This window comes from Lepidochelys kempii, chromosome 3 (genome assembly GCF_965140265.1).
Source record: "Lepidochelys kempii isolate rLepKem1 chromosome 3, rLepKem1.hap2, whole genome shotgun sequence".
NCBI lineage: Eukaryota > Metazoa > Chordata > Testudines > Cheloniidae > Lepidochelys > Lepidochelys kempii.
The window spans coordinates 159,589,444-159,605,045 of NC_133258.1; the positions used below are offsets into that span (position 1 = coordinate 159,589,444).

Consider the following 15,602-nt stretch of genomic DNA (forward strand, 5'->3'; position numbering starts at 1 on the left):
GGTCCCTTGTATGCCACAGCCAACCCTTATCCCCGTAGGCTGGTGCCTCTCACTAAGTATACGTATTTGGCCTAATTTTCCTATGCTGTCTGTACAAAGAGGCTACTCCTGCATACTGACCTCTGAAAGGCACTGTGAAACACACTGATGAATTTGCATAGTAAATAGTTTCACATGATGGCATTTCTGTGTAATGAATGAGGCTGCAGGGGAAAAAACGGATGGTCCTGTGGCTAAGATAATAGACTGGACCACAGGTGAACTGGCTTTTATGTATAGACATCCTTGGCAAGCATTGTACACCAGAATTTCTGGAGGTAGTTACTAATTAATGTCCTTGTGCCTTAGCTCCTTCTCTGTCTAAAATGGAGGTGGTTATTATCTAGGAATGTTTGTCATGCAATAGTCTGGAGCTATGCTAGAAGTGTATTAGAAAGGTGTCTGGAGCATTTCTAGGTGGGGACAAAATGTGAAGGACGTAGAGGTGTATTGGGAGCTTGCAGTCTAATCAAGAATAGTGGGTTTGTAATGGTGGTGAAGTCAATGGAACTAATCACTTGAGAAAATGGTACTCAACATAAGTTCAGCGTCAGACCCCCTGATTGTAAGCACTTCATGGCAAGGAATGTGCCTTTTTACGTATGGTTTTTAAAGATCTGTGTAAACTTACAGTGCTACACCAATGTTTTTGTAATACTAATTAGTATTCAGGAAGCATGGTACTTATGGGTGGAACAGGCATATTTCTCTGCATCACATCTCTCACACAATTGCTACAATATTTTTAAAGATATTGTATGAATACCACACAGTTCAGAGAATATACAAATGACCCACTCCAAAAGGAAAATAAATTGTAGTTAATTTGGTTGCACATAAATTGGAATTATGAGTGCATTTTAAAATAGCTTAATTGGAACTAATTGCTGCTTTAACCTTAAAGATGGTAACATGAGAACACAAGGGGAAATACAACAAAATAATGACTATCATTATGGGGAAACAGTAAATGTAGGAATGCACAGGCTATTGCCCTTATCTTGCAAAATTTTCAGCATCTATCCCTCCTGTTGAGGGCTCTCAGTACCTCTCAGAAGGTGCTCAGTGTCAGAAACTTGCCCACTCCCCCTCTGGAAGGACACCAAATGTCTACACTGCAATTTTATCACACCCCTTGCCCCAGGCTGAGCCCTTGCGAGCCAGTCAGCGGACATGGGCTAGCCACAGGTGTTTTATTGCAGTGTAGACATACGCTATGGCATGCTCCCAGGTGTAGACCTCACATCTGTACCCCTTTCTTGAGATATGGTGCTCTGCTGTGCTGGCTACCTTAAACCTTGGAACCAGCCCTCCTGAGCCCATGGTAGCTTATGCACGCTCCCTCGGAGTCCACCTGACTCTGGGTCTGGGCACTCTGAGCTTCTCGATTAACCCTTTCAGGGACAACAATGGCAGGCACATGGAACGCAGACTTAGCAAGGGAATTGCTTAAAATCACAGGTACTTTTTTTCTTGAAACACTTGATAGTTACAAATCTTTGGAAAACCACACAATCCTGAGTATGCAGCCCCTTTAGTGTGATCTTGCCACTCTTGTGAGTCCTGGGTTTGGTATGGGTTCATAGGCTAGATGGCCCTTCCACCAGCCTTCTCTCTCCTTAGCCTGGCCTTCTTGCATGTATCTGTGATCTGGCTCCCTGCTCAGAGAAACACTCACCTTTTAAAACAGTCTGTCACGCTTTTTCCCATGTGCTTCAGCTGGGGAAATTCCAGAGTACAGCACTTCATGGCAAGGAGTCATTCAAAAATCAGTGGCCCTACCAGTAGAAAACCCATGGTTCCAGAAGAGAAGAGTCAGTCACCATTAATGATCCTTGATGGCTTTCTCACTGTTAGTTCTCTCCAAAGTGTCCCACACCCCTTCATGAGCAGGACACTGTTCAGAAGAGACTGGCTGTGTCAGGGCCACGCTGATTTTTGAATATAAACTGGATATCTTATTCCAGCATGGTGAGTACAATTTAGGGTGACCAGATGTCCCGATTTTTGGGTCTTTTTCTTATATAGGCGCCTATTACCCCCCACCCCGTCCCGATTTTTTACATTTGCTGTCTGGTCACCCTAGTACAATCAAAAGTGAGAGTCACAATGAAGGTTACAGTTGACAATGGCATTCACAAAACAAAATGGAAAGTTTATGGTTTGACACACAGACGTACCCCCCACCCCCAGTCTGTCACATTCAGCACCTCAGAGGAGCTGGGCTCTTTATCACCGGACATGCTGCTTTGTACTAACTGTGAAGGATTTAGGAGGAAGAAACTAAATAAGTGGGCACACAGATGAGGAGACGGATGTGGAGAAAGAGAGAGACTAATAATTACATACACATATTTTACGTACATGTGCGTGCACGTTAGTCTTAATCTTATGTGCACATGCATGCATGCGCACTTGCCATGAAAGTAAAATAATAAACAATGTGGGAGTTGGAAAAAATTTGCTGTTCTCATTAGCAGTCATTTCAAGGTTATCTTCAAGTAAATTAAGCTGCTTTAGTAAGGCTAGGGAGGAAGAAAAAGAGGAGAGCAGCAGAGCGGTGAGGGATGGGCATTGTGTTCAACGTTTCTATTGGAGTGCTGTCTGTGTGGGTGATGGAGAGGAGCACTGGGCTTGGCATATCCATTTAATTTTTATGTAATACACAGCACTTTATTTCCTCAAATAGATTCCAAATGAAAGAGAAATAGATCAGATAAATTGGGCTCATTGGGGGGGTGGGGGAAGAGGGATGTCACAAATAGGCTGAAAAATACCTATTTACAGAGACTTGATTTGATGTGAAATCTGTTTTGGATGCTATTGATCCATGCAGTTTCCAAATCCAGGTTCTCTGTGTGTGAAAGTTTTACTCAATTCCCCTAATGGATTCTCTGGAAAATCCTCTGGATAGAACAAGTAAATCCATGGTGTTCAAAAATATCATCAGTCAGCCTTGGTCGGTAAGGGTATCAACCAATAAATGAAGGTAAAAAGTTATTTAAAATATATGGTTTATAAAAGATAGTAAAATCACTGTTCAGTATTAATACAGTGTAAAAAATTAAGTCAAGAGCACGCTGTTTACTATATAATATTATAAATTAGCTCTGGATTATATTAACTATTTTTTTTCCCATGGTACATTAGCATCTCAGATCTGAGAATCATATTCTCTTAGAAATGTGCTTTAAAAAGTCTTCATTTTTTTACGACATTGTTCTAAATATGGTCTAAAGCATGATCTTATTATGCCAAAGAAACTTTAAAGCAGTAGGTACTAGATGTCACCAAGCAGTCTACCATCTGATGTTTGTAGTAATTGTATAGGTTCGTTATTCTCAACTTAATTTCTGAAGTTGATTGGATGGGGAGAAAAAATAACCTTGCCACTGTAGCAAACAAGGCACATTATAAAAAGCTTTTGTTCGATATGTAGTGGTATTTTTTGTAGCTTTTTATTCTGGTGATCATGTGGTCACAATATTTCTTTTGAAATGCAAAACTAAAACATTTCAGGCAGCTGAACCACAACTTCGTAGATTTAGTAACCCTTCAGTAAATGGCCCCATGTTGTATATGTTAAACTGAAAACTATACGTTGGTTTTTGTCACTTTTTTTAAATTAATTTTTGGAATAGGGTTTGGGGATTTTCCTACTGATCATCTTTCCATTCCCCTGCAAGTGTTCTTTCCTCACTCTCAATGGCTTGCATCACAGTGACCTCCCCTCTGGTTGAGAAGCCTAGGATTACGAGAACTACTATCATAGCTGAGGGCTGCAAGGGCAAATTTGGATCTTATGTGCTGTCTGCGAAGACTACCAGATAGCACTCAAAAGACTTCATTCTAAGTGTCAGACCTTATCCAAATTGCACAAGAGTTGGCGCTATGTGAAGTATTTATATAATAAGCCAAACAATGAGATTGTGATTCAGGGATACCATTCCTCAGCAGTCTGATCAGAGTAGACAGAGATTTACTTGCTTCCCCACTTCATAAGGTGATGTTAAAGCTGTCTTTCTGAGCATATTATTTTGACTCCACTTCCCTATCTCAATCTGGTAAATCCCTGACTTTTGTAGCATTGTTTTTGCAACTTGAAGAACTGCTCCTGTGTAGCAGAATGAAATCTTCCAGTCTGTTTTGTCTTCCTTGAATAAACCTGCCTGGCACTGTGGAAGGACTAAAAGATGAGAGAGGAACTTCACTGGGAAGGTTGGCCCCAAGCCTAGCCAGTTATTTTTAAATGTAAGTGAAATCATCTTTGGGTTCTTACACTTCTCCCCTTGGGCACCCTATCCTACTCCTTTGCAGCACACCTTATTGGGGGATTAGGTTCCAGAAACTCCTTTTTGCCTTCTTTGCTTCCCTTAGAGACTGAAGACCTTTTCTGCCTTTTAGAGGCAGCTTGTGTGAAACACTCACATAGTAGAAGTTTTATTGGAAACAAGATTTATTAAAAATAGAAAATAGGATTAAAATGTCATTTAAAATAGATGAAAATAAAAGAAACTGCATAACATACCTCATTTCAGTAGTTTGCAAAATCCCATAGAAGCCGGCTCCTCTTCATTTAGCTGTAAGCTCTCTAATGTAGCTGTTCTAAGCTGATGGGAGAGAGCTCTCCCGTCAGCTTAATTAATCCAGTCCCCCTGAGCGACAGTAGGTATGTTGGCAGGAAAAGCTCTCCCACCGACATAGCGCTGTCACACCAGTGCTTAAATTGGCATAAATTATGTTGCTGGGGGGAGGCTAATTCACACTTCAGCTGTAGTGTAGCCATAGCCTTAGGTATAGGTAGGGCCTTACCAAATTCATGGTCATGGAAAAACGCATCATGGACTGTGAAGTTATCTAATTAAAATATGACCATGCAAATTATTGTTGCTACCACTGTTGTATAATTGCAATGATTCTTATACAAAGTGTGACGCATCGCCAGAAAGGGTTAAGCAGGATAAATGACCCAGATTCAACCTTTAGAGACCTGATAGAAAAGTATAGAAATGGTAATTAGGACCATTCTATGGTAGATAGGCTAGAACTTTGAAATGCAAACCTATATTGTTCCAATTAGTATCACCTCTAATTTCTGTGTGTACTCATATTTTGTTAAATGTTAGCCATGTAAACAGACAGTTCCTGTCTGTCATTATAGCTGTTGATTCAAAGATCAAAACGTATTTGGTAATACTAACATTTAGATGAATCTTTTGTGAAATAATGTCATTGTCTATATGTCTCTTTAAAGTTTGTGATAGACTGCCTAATGGATAAATTGCCTTATGTTAATTTGTGTCGCTAATTACTGGTGATGCTTAGGAAATAGGTCTGGTTCAAAGTATCCATAATTGCCTATTGCTCGCCTAAGGACTCTGAGCTGTTAAGGAGGAATGTCTGGGATCCTGATCCTTTTTATCTCAGATCTGCTTCATGCAGGGGAAGCTTAAGCCTAAGATTGAGATCTCCAGTCCAAAGCTGGAACATCCTGAATATGATCATTGGACAATAACCCATGGACTAATTATGAAAGAACTCTTTGCAACTACAAAGCTTACCATCTATACTATGAATCTAAATCTCAAGAACTGTACTCGTGTCTGTATGTATACTGATCTTTTAACCAATACACTCTTTCCTTTTTTTTTTTTTTAATAATTTTTAGTTTAGTTAATAAGAATTGGCTGTAAGTGTGTATTTGGGTAAAATTTGAAATATTCATTAATTCTGGGAGGTAATGTGTCTGATCCTCTGGGATTGATAGAACTCTTGTATATGATGAATAGGATTTTCAATAATCCTCATCATATTTGACTTGGGTATCTGGGTGGAGGCCTAAGGCTGGGTTGTTGGCTTCTGGGTAACTAGTGAGGTATTATAGAAGCTGTTTTGTGCTGGCGTGGTAAATCTAAGTATTGGAATATCCACCAGCTTTGGGGATTGTCTGCCCCATTCTTTGCAGTTTACCCTAATTGAGTGACCTCAGTTGGCTCCCCGGGACCCCGGTCATACGAACTGTGAAATCTGGCCTTTTGTGTGCTTTTACCCTATACTGTATCGATTTCATGGGGGAGACCAGCATTTCTCAAATTGGAGGTTCTGACCCAAAAGGGAGTTGCAGGGGGGTCACAAGGTTATTTTCCAAAACTGTTATTTGAATATAAAACACACAGTTAGGGTTGGTACCTTCCCCAGAAGATTGTATGAGGATGGGGTAAGGTCCTTATAACAATGCTTAGTATTAATGCAGCCTGCTCAGCTACCAAACTCAGGTATAGCATTTCTCAGATCATTTAGTCTGGCTATCTCCAGATTATCCAGGCCTCTTTTTAAAACCTTTTTCAAATGTTTCCTTTGCCATGAAATATAAATGACTGACAGATTCTGTCACAGGAGGTGAAATGGGACATTTATCTTAGTGATAAAAACGTCCAAAGGTTCGGGTGTAGCTTTGCTTCCCAGGTGGTGAGTAGGTCTGGGCGTGTTTGTCTTACCTGACTCAAGTTGGCATTTAGACCAGGTTTATCTGGTGGGCAAGATGCTATACCTGGACGCTGATATTTGAATCTAAGGGTCAATAGATGCCTCTTTTAAAAATGTTCATGTTCTCACTATCATACTGTATATTTGTAAGGGAATGATTCTGCATATCTAGGCTTGATTGCCCAGGATTTGTAAAGCTAAACAGCAGCAGTTTGGTGCTGACATGAGTCACTATTATTTTTAGCTCTAAAGAGAAGACAGTTGGTCCGAGGGCTTTACTTGTCTTGCCACACCAGCTGTTGTTTCCTAAGGATGATCAGCCACCACTGATGTTTTTAACTCCACAGCTCCCTCTTTAATCAAACTTTTTCAGGATGTACTAATAGCTGTTCAATTTTTTCTTATTACAGTGTCAGTCCTTGAAAGAATGGCTCAGTGAAGTTGGTAGGTGATCTGTTGGTATTTTTTTGCAAAAGGTACTTTTTATGGTTCTCAAGGATCAAGACTTAGAAACTTGAGCTGCTGTAGTACCTGAAAACAAAGTAGGAGTAGCAGAGGCAGGAATGTACCTACAGTAGCAATATAGCAAACATTGCAATAGGTTGAATCCTTTCTTTTCTCAGTTCCCATTTTGAAAGTTTATTCCAAATAATAATTTCAGGGGTCAAAATTTGTGTAATGATGCTAAAATAAATAGATCGGGGTCAATTTTTTCTCTTTGTGGTCACTGATCCAAGACCAGAGTTTGGAAAATTATACTGGTTCTGAAAGCACTTTAGTGGTCTGCTAAAGCACTCATAGCCCTGGCAAGTTGCATTATATTTAACATACATTTAAGTTAATATTCATACTAGCATTCTCATTACTTCTCCCAGTGAAGTTTGAACAGCCATTATTATTCTAGTCTATTCTGTTCAAGTTTTTGTACTGTGCGTGGGGTGGGAAGAAGAGCAGTTCAGAATGGATTGGAAGTTCTGAGTCAAGTCAGTGAAGAGAGAAGGAAATGGGCAATAGAGTAACAGAAATGTCTTAACTGAGTGTGTCTGTACTCTTATGTTCACCCTTTTTACAAAACGATAAAGTACAAAGTACACCTTGTGAACTATCATTTGAAAACTCATAATCTACTAAACATTATTGTCCTGGTAAAATGTGTGTAGCAACATTGTATATAAAGTTATAAGATTATACTGTATGACATTGTTGAGACATGCTCCAAGTTTAGAAAAGCAGCCCAAACAAGTTCCTTGGGGACAAAAGGTTAGCCAGCACCTCAGCCAGATGTCAGCATAATCAAGTAGACTATCACCTAGGTAAATAGTCATTCTTTGGCAGGAAGAAGAGTGTGAACAAGACATTTACATTTTGGGCAATGTAACGGTTGGGGTTTCCCATGTGACAGACTGGCTGTGTCACCTGTACCCCAGCTGGGGTCAATCCTTAAAGAGAAGAGAAAGGTATAAGAATAAAGGACACTCAACACAGATTACTGTTCTCCTCCACTCTTCTCCTCTCTCGGCAGCAACAATACCTAAAAAAACCCTGAACTGGGGGAGAGGTCCTGCTGGGAGGCTTTCAGCCAGTAAAGACAGCAAAAACCATGTGGTGAGAAAAACCTTTGCTTTTAATTCATTTAGTTTGCCAAGTTAGATATTAGTGGTGTTTTATCTTTTATTTTCTTTGAAACCAATTCTGACTTTAATGCCTCTTTACTTGTAATCACGTAAAAACTTTCTTTCTGTGGTTAATAAACTTGTTTTATGTAAACTAGTGTGCTTGGATTGTAGTGTTTTGGAACATCCATTTGGAAGTTTTGTGCATATCATTTTCTATTAATGAAATGACAGACTTTCTAGGAGCGTGTACTGCACAGAATAAAAGAGCTGGGCAGTGCAAGACGCACATTTCTGGGGACAAGTCTGAGACTGGAAATTTGCTAGTGTTGCCCTGTAATGTAATTTGAGTGGTTAGGTATAACACTCTTTCAGTTCAGGAGGGAATGACTTTGCATGTTAGTGGCTGTGTGAGAACAGGACCAGGAGTAGTTGCTTTCACAGCGAAGCAGTGTAAAAGACATCCCAGGTTGGTGATTTGAGGTGACACAGTTGTCCATCTGTCCAGATAGTACCCTGGGGAATTTCACACTCAAGGCGGCCTGTTGGAACAATCATAATCAATGGTGGAATAGTATGGCATAGTGCATTGAGGAAGCCTCTGAAAGACATGATCAGAAATGTGTGTTTGAGATGTCCATTTCTGTGGCTTCCTCCAGTTAAGGATAAAAATGGAGAATACCACCAGGTTATCGATGCACAACTTGAGCTTTGGCCTGAGCATTTTTTTTTTAATTAATGAACTGATCCCTCACCAAGATTGAAAATTACAACTTAATCCAAAAATGAACCCAGCAGAAAACATTCCAGTGACATTAGAAGAAATGATGATAAAGTATCTTGTCATGACCATATTTCATCAGAATGCTAAAGAATGGGTGCCCAGATTTAGTTAACTGGTTTCATACAGTTGTCTTAAAAGTTTGAGGAAACTGGTCACATTCTAGAAGGTTGGAAAAGGGGCTGCATCATCCCTTGTTTCAAAAAGGAGAGTAATCAGCTTGCGCAAGTTACAAGGGAATAAACCCTGCTATCAGCCTCAGATATTACTGTAAATACCATACTACTGAATCGACTGAAATATTGTCAGGTTTCAGAGTAGCAGCCGTGTTAGTCTGTATCCGCAAAAAGAACAGGAGTACTTGTGGCACCTTAGAGACTAACCAATTTATATGAGCATAAGCTTTCGTGAGCTACAGCTCACTTCATCGGATGCATGCAGTGGAAAATACAGTAGAGGGATTTTATATACACAGAGAACATGAAACAATGAGTGTTACCATACACGCTGTAATGAGAGTGATCAGGTAAGGTGAGCTATTACCAGCAGGAGAGGAAAAAAAAACCTTTTTGCGGAATGTTATTGAACAACATTTAGAGCAACAAAAGGAAGTTAACGTTGCATTTATAGACTTTACTGCCGATTTTTGGGTCTGTGCATTTATCAGCACTGTGGATACTGCTAGGCCAATGTGTGGTGTCTGAGGACTTAGTATGCGGAGGGGAGGAACTGTACCATGGTACTTTCAGCTGCGTAAGGGTCAACGGTTGTATTATCGACTGGTTTTCAGTAGGATCAGGAGTACACCAGGGATGTGTTGTCACCTATGTTTTTTAAATATTTTAATAGACTGTCTGATGACAAAACTGATTGAGGCCAAAGTATGGGGTGTGAAATTTTAAAGATCTCAAGTATGTGGATAATACTGTCTGTCTTGGAGAGACTACTGACCAACTGATTTTGTCACAAATCGGGAGATACTGAAACGATCCCAGTGAGTTGCAATCTTGCATCAGTTGAGATCAAGATGACTGCATTGGGGGGGTCATGTCCAATGTGCAGAAGAAGGTATGCTTTTACAGAAGATTTATGGAGCTGAGATTGAGGGAAGTAGAGCATGGGGCCAACCATGAGTGAAGTTGGAAGATGCAGTTCTGAGGGATTTAAGAAGTCTAAACCGTCCCATACTGACTATTGCCAAAGGAAGAAAGGATGGAAGGAACCGTTCAAGATGGAAATCCATTCTGTGTGTCATCTGCTGCAGCTGCTGCTCTTCTACCACACTCATCACCATAGTATCTGAACTCCTTCCAGTAGTGCATTAAGCAGTGTGACTACACATCTGTCACATGTTTGTTCTCTTCTCTTCTCCCTAGAGAGTGTGGAGTGTCTTGTTTTGGTAGTGTTTAATAAATATATCTGTTGCTACATGTGTTCATTAGAGAAGGCAAGGTCTAAGAAATGTGCCTCACATTTGGAACGAAAGTTGGCAGGTTTGTGTTCCTTTGGGAATTCATTCCACAGTCTCGGTCCACCCTGGAAGTTCTGTGTCCCGCACAAATGAGCTTTACTCTTATTGTAGAGAGTTCCATTGTGCCAGAGGAGCGAAGTTGTCAACCATAGTCTTTGTCCTGAAGCTTCAGTCGGTGTTCTAGATATCACGGCCACAGGCTATGGAGCTCTTTAAAGATAAGGACTGAGATCTTGAAGTCTATAAGAAGCCAATGTAGAGGCCAGAGGAAAGGTTCCAGTAGTCCCGTGCTGCTGCAGCTGTCTTAAGCAGTTCTCGTTTCCATTTTAAAGAGGAGCTATTGTAACCCATGCCAGCTTGGCATGGTGCTCTGTCCCCCTCTAGTGGCATCTAGCCCAATTAGAGATTAATGAGTCTGCTGCAGCCTTGGCTAAGAGACATGTGGCTTTTAGCTCATGCAATAGGGACTCATACACTGAGTTTCAGAGGCCCCAGGTTCGATCCCGCCAACAACCGGGGTCTGTTGCTGTTACACTATGATGGCAGAAATCAACAAAAGTCAGTGGAGAAAATATTGGACTTGGAAAAAAGATCAAAGGTTTAACATTTTAAAAGTACATGTGGGTATGTCCACACTGCCAAAACAAAAACCTCATCGCAGCAAGCCTTGGCGCCTGGGCCTAAAGACTCAGGCTTGCACTAAAAATAGCCATGTAGACCTTTCAGGCTTCAGAGCCTGCCCAGAAAGTCTACATAGCTATTTTTGGTGCTGTAATATGAGCCTGAGTCTGTAGGCCCAGTCTCTGAGACTTGCTGCCATGGTTTCTTTCTTTTTTGTTTTGTTTTGTTTTTTTGCAGTGTAGACATACCCTAAGTGACTTTATTCAGCATTGACCTGTGCACTTGGGACCAGATCCACAAAGGGAGTTAGCTGCCTAAGTAAATGCCACTGTGACCACAAAACCCCTGCTGAGCTGCTGCCTGATCTCAGCCAGTGTCTCAATTTTTGCTGTAAAAGTTCCCTAGACACCTCCTAAATTTCTGTCTCTGGGCATGCAAAATGCTGCCTTGCTCTAGGTTCTGGATGTCTGACACCCAGTGGGATCCTCAAAGCAGGTGAAGAACAGCATTTCCCCACTTATCTTTTCGGTGAGGCCCAATCCACATACTGCAATAGTTGTTGGCATTGCAACACCTAAATTCCTGTGTGGATCTGGGCCTTAGTACCTAAGTCATGTTGACTTTCAGTAAGACTTAGGAGCCTAAATGCCTATGTGACTTTTGAAAATAGATCTTCGGCTCCTGAGTCACTTAGGCATTTTTACAAATTTAACCCAAAGTTCAGTTTTTCCCTCGGTGTTCACCAGGACCTAGGCTGAAGCTTTCCTGCTTTCATTCTGAAGGACCTTGCATTTGGCTAGGGCAGTTCAGAAGGCTGTAGAGCTGCCAAATTTACTACTGAAGATATATATGGCAAATAGTTTTGACAGTTCACATCTCATTAGAAAAATGAAACGTCTTAGGTGCTCAAAGCAGCGTATAGAGATTTATCTCTCTAACCTCAGAGTGACTTTACAACTAATTTTACAACAAGCTTTACCTGCATCCGATGAAGTGAGCTGTAGCTCACAAAAGCTTATGCTCAAATAAAATTGGTTAGTCTCAAAGGTGCCACAAGTACTCCTTTTCTTTTTGCAAATACAGACTAACACGGCCTTTACCTGTTGAGTAGACCTAAAACCATAATCAACTCTGAAAGTGTAGGGGAAAGCAGCTAAAGCAAGGGTCTACACCAAACAGGTAGACCAACCCCACTACATCACTCAGGGTGGGTTTTTTGTTTTAAATTCCACACCCCTGCACAATGTAGTTAAGCCAGCCTAACCCCTGTGTAGATAGTGTTAGGTCGACGGAAGAAGACTTCTGTTGACCTAGCTACCGCCTCTCAGAGAGGTGGGTTAACTACAGTGATAGGAGAACCCTCTCCTGTTGCTGTAGTGAATGTAGTGTGCCGCTGTAGTGGTTTAAGTGTAGATATAGCCTAAGTTGCTGCTAAATGCTCTTCAGATACTTGATAACAGTATAACCAAAGCAAAATAGCTTCATTCAGAATACAAGTGTGTTGTGTCTTTGTGCTTCAGAGATAGTAGCTCATGCAGCATATTTGATGAGAAGATTACATCATGTGCATGAAGGTGAAGGAACGGATTTTTTTTTTTTTTTTTTTTAGTTTTTCTGAGAGCGTGTATGCACAGCCCCTTTACTGGAAAGACTTAGCCTTGTGTAAGTCTAATTTGAATTTAATTTATAAGGAAAACCTATGGATCAAGAATCTCATTGAGCAATACTTAGTTCTCTATAATGGGGTTTCATCCTGCTGCAAGTGAAAGGTTAATGTGAGTCAAAAAGGGAGGAAGGGGCAGAGAAGGAGGAAGAAGGGGCAGAGAAGGAGGAATAAGGGGAGAATGTGCCCTGTGTAGACAGGGAATCGCAAGTTTACAGAAAGTAAGACAGACATTTTTCAAAGAAGCTTGAAGCTTGCTCCAGGCAGTTTTAACTTTCTCAGCTAGCACTTACAGTGGCTGATAACTCATACTGACAGTCGCACAAGGGTAAGCTCCCCAGAAGGATGAACTATTCTTGAACCGTTTCTCCAGTATACCAGGCACAATCCTGCATTCCTTCAGCATTGATTATGGATGTCTGTTTTATTCCAGGGTCAACATATTGGTTGCAGATAATGTTTGAGCACTCTTGCATCCATTAGTACCGCAGGGCAGTGTGGTGCAGTAGAGCCTCTTGCACCACACTTATTCTCTTAAATTTTTTCCCTCCGCCATTCCCCTTCAAAGTGCTGTAAAGAGTATTGTTTTGTTTAGTAACCATCTGCCCTATGGTGTTCTGTCTTTGGGGTAATTTAATAATTTCTTCCAGTCTTGTATTAATATCTAGTGAGTGCCAAGTAATCTTTTACATGTACAGTTTCACTTGCACAGGCAGTTTTCAAACATCATAAGTGGCAGCTTTGAGCTGATCAGCATTAGGAGACACAGTCAAGGCAGTTATATTATTTTTAAGCCATCTTCTGTGCATTGGAGGGGGCTGCCTCTTTGCTGCTGAATCACTGTACCTCTTGCTAAATATGCCAGGGTCCGTGGGTGGTTGAATGCCGCCTGAATGTAAATCCTTTCTCTTGTAGAGAGCCCTCCAGACTCAAGAATAAAGTGCCACAGTAGGAATGAGGCTTATTTGCATCCTCTCCTTGCAGATCACTGCAGCTTCTGTATACTGAAAGGTCAGCTGGGGACTCGAGACCTATCACGAGTCCTATCCTGTAACATGGAAGGTTATGAATTATGGTCTATTGCAGAGAGACTTTAGTTGTTAGATAGGTTTTAGGAATTAGAGGGACCCTGTCAGGGTTTACAGGCCCTAAATGGCTCCCTACTGTAAAAAAGAGTTGTTGTTTTTTAATATTACTGTGTCCATGATACAGAAAAAAACTTCTTAGGCTATTCAGGACTGTGACTGCAGCAATGTTAAAATTCTAGGTCCTTTGCTAAGTGATCTACCAACAGCACATAGGGTCAGGGATGTTTTTGTGCATGTTACATTGTTGGTCTGTCTACCTGCTTTCTCTGATCCCCTGAGCTGGCAGAGGAGTAAAATTGACAAGACTTCTGCTCTCCCAGCTCTTCAGGGAGGAGGAATCTTGTCAATTTCAGGACCGTGCCTGCTTACAAGAATTCAGCTGGCAAGGAAAAACAGATAATATCATGGGTCTGTGTGTGACTGCAGCTGCAGAAAAACTCTATTACCCAGGTTTTACCAACAGTCCTCAGGCTAGAGAATGGGATTTTAACATTCTCGGACAGCAGCTAATTTTTTTTTGTATCAAGGAGGCATCTAAACAGAAAAAGAATACTCTGGTGGGAGGATTTCATTTTTTTTGCATCCACCTGACTACTGTGACATATTAAGGATATGATGTGCTAAGAGGCTCTTTCTGAGTGTCTCTCTGTTAACAGCACATGTCGCAGTTTCAGGGTAACCACAGTTATATTTTCCTCTCCCTGGTCCACTCCAGGAGTTCCTAGTCAGGTCTCCAGCTGGCATCTGTCTGGAACCTTTGTCCCATTCCCTTCTGACTGGGGTGTTAAGGCTTCACAGCTCCCTGCCTTACATTATGGCATCCTCAGCAAACTAGTGTTCCTAAAGGCCAGTGCTTGTGCATTGTTTTCTCTCTCTCAGGGCTATGAACGGTATATTGCCAGCAGTTCCAAGTGACCACAGAGCTCCTTCTAAGCAAGCACCTTTATTTTAAGGTAAAAGCATTACAGAAAAAACATAATAAAAATAGACTGATTTGAACACACACAAAACATACCAGGAGTCACCCATCAGTCTAGTGGAGCCCTGGTAAGCCAAAATATTTCCAAACTTTGGGCACGTGTTGGGGCTTCCACTGGACAGAAGGTTCAGTCCGTTTGCAGGATCAGAAAGAGGACCCTGAGTTGGTTCAGATGCAGCCTTTTGATGTCAAAAGCTCTCTCTTTGTCTATTGGTCTCTGAAAACCTAATTGAACGGGTATATGCGAACCACCCCAAGGGTGATATCTTCCTGGAGGTATGCGCAACCTAAGTGATTTACTTTAGTCATCACCCCTTTGTTTTTGATTTCTGGAGGAGTTGTGGTGACCCTCCCCATGGAGTTGTGTATAATCCCTGGCCCACAGCGATATATAAACTTAATACAATATAGTCCTCAAAGATATTGCATGAGATTGCAATATCTGTCACAACTGATTTTATTTCACAGATGGGACCAATTTCCTTACTGGAACTCAGCCTGAGTTCTGGTTGCTTGCATGTAGTGGGGACTACCACTTAATCAACCACAATGATAAATTACTTAGCACCCAAGGGGAAGGGTGTGGGTGTTTGCATACAAATGGACCTGCACACATAAAGGCTGTAATCTGTACACATGTGGTCATGTGCAAAAATAATACATGCAGAGTTCTGCAACCACAAATAGAAGCAGTGCTTTGAAAATTTGGTCCATAATAAATAAGGGATGAACGCAGATTTGACATGCATATAAGAGTCTCTCAGTCTTTAAATTGATTATAAGAGGGCCAAGTGGAACGGGGATTTGTAATGGGATATGGAGCCTTCCTCCTGCTAAAGGTCATTCCCTGCCAGAGCCATT

The 15,602-nt window shown here is 41.2% G+C and overlaps 1 protein-coding gene and 1 long non-coding RNA gene across 5 annotated transcripts in view; both read left to right on the forward strand.

Annotated features, from left to right (window-relative positions):
* Positions 1-15,602, forward strand: part of SUSD4 (sushi domain containing 4) — a 197,286-nt gene that overhangs the window by 78,429 nt on the left and 103,255 nt on the right. The window lies entirely within an intron of this gene.
* Positions 5,217-8,208, forward strand: LOC140909464 (uncharacterized). The gene is made up of 3 exons (XR_012158226.1): positions 5,217-5,644; positions 6,936-6,969; positions 7,861-8,208. It is a non-coding gene; the product is annotated as an uncharacterized lncRNA (long non-coding RNA).